The sequence below is a fragment of the Cynara cardunculus genome (assembly GCF_001531365.2).
Source record: "Cynara cardunculus var. scolymus isolate 2C chromosome LG 13, CcrdV1, whole genome shotgun sequence".
Taxonomy (NCBI): domain Eukaryota; kingdom Viridiplantae; phylum Streptophyta; class Magnoliopsida; order Asterales; family Asteraceae; genus Cynara; species Cynara cardunculus.
The window spans coordinates 5,485,998-5,487,896 of NC_037540.1; positions in this window are offsets into that span (position 1 = coordinate 5,485,998).

The window sequence follows — 1,899 nt, forward strand, 5'->3', positions numbered from 1 at the left end:
GATATATTTTTGTCAAATTTTTATGATATCTTCAAACATATATTTTATTCAAAAATAAAAACATTATCGATTTCTCAAAATCACATATAGTCATATTATAACATCGACTGAGATAAAAAATAAAATGAAATATTAAAATCACGATGTATCTCGCTGCATTGCGCGAATACGCTTCTAGTATATATATATATATATATGTTGTTATTAACTTTTCCATTTGATGTGATTTTGTGTGTGTGTGTGTATATATATATATATATATGTGTGTGTGTGTGTGTGTGTAAGAATGTCCTTTGCATGTGTATGCAGGTTGAAAACAATGGCTCAGCCATGGCGATGGGGACTTGACCAAGTTAGGGCAATGAGACAAAAACAAAAAACGGATATAGGATATAGGATTTCTTCATCAAGGCTAATCACTATAATATATATCCACTCATACCGACATGAGGTTGCTACTTTCCCTTTTAATCTTTTTTTATTAACCTGGATATTCAACCCGTTATACGAGTCAACTAATCACAGGACAAACACCTGCTTAGCAGATAGTCCAGAGTCACCGTATTTAAACCTCTGTGGCCACAAAGAGATTTTTATTCCTCTTTGGATTTGAACCTGAGACTTCCATATACTTTTGACATTTGAAGTCAAGCTCAAACCAATCATGCATCACCCTTGTGGTTCCCTTTTAATCTTTTTGGACACATTATTATTGTATTTGGGTTTTTTCATGTAAAAAACAAACGACAAATTTTCAAAATTAGTAATTTTCGTCGAATACATTTTAGCCTAGCTTTCGTCCACATAAACATAAGAATCACAATAACATCATTTTCCGTCATACACGTTGATGTTTACATATATATATATATATATATATATATATATATTACTTGTAATTTTAAAACTTATCAAGTTAAGACGTAAATACTTACATATATTAGAATATTATAAAGTTGAAATTGAAAGAAGCTTGAAAAGCCAGCAACCAACGTCAAGGGGATCACGAACCGTGGGTAACATCTTCAACTGCATAGAACGACACGAATAAATTAAGTAGATGTAACCTTTTTTTGTAAAGCAAATCAAACCATATCAATTTAAATTCGATTTGTCCCGAATATCTTTTTTTTCCCTTTCAAATCATGTGGAATCTATAACCTTACTTGATCTTATGGTGGGGTATTTACAGCTAATTGATTGATCAACTTTTTGTTGTTGCTAAAACTGTACCCTTTTAATAAATCATATTCCCATAGCATTTGTTTGACTCTAAACAAGTTGTACAGCTTACGATGCACGATGTACAAGTGTTGGTTGCATCACTAGGGGCCGATTTTTCGTATGTTTTTTGGAGCATGAGTTTATGTTAACCTATTTATAGTAAGTTGTATCTCGGGTTAAATAATATACATATAATTTATTTTATCATTTTATTTTTTTATTTATATAAACCGCAACAAAAGTAAGTAATGAAACAATTGAAAACCTGATGAATCAAATTACAGCTACATAGACCACAATTACCATACCAACTGTCTTGCCACTCCACTTACCACCTTCAATTTCACACCAACCCCGATCACCCTACTCTTTTCAATATTTATCTTCAAGCCTAAACCTTTCCCAAAATACTTCAAGATTCTAACCAAGTTCTTAACGTAGTTGTCACTCTATTCTCCGAGAAAAATCATATTGTCTGCAAATTGAATGTGTGAAACCTCTACACCATCCCCCTCTTAAGCCCCACAAACACCTTATTGACCACCGCCTTTTTCATGACAACGTTAAGACCATTTTCCACGATCAAGAATAAGAATTGTGAAAAGGGATCACCTTGCCTCGCTCCGCTTTCTAAAAAGAACTCCTTGGTCGGGGATCCATTTACTAAGAAAGATG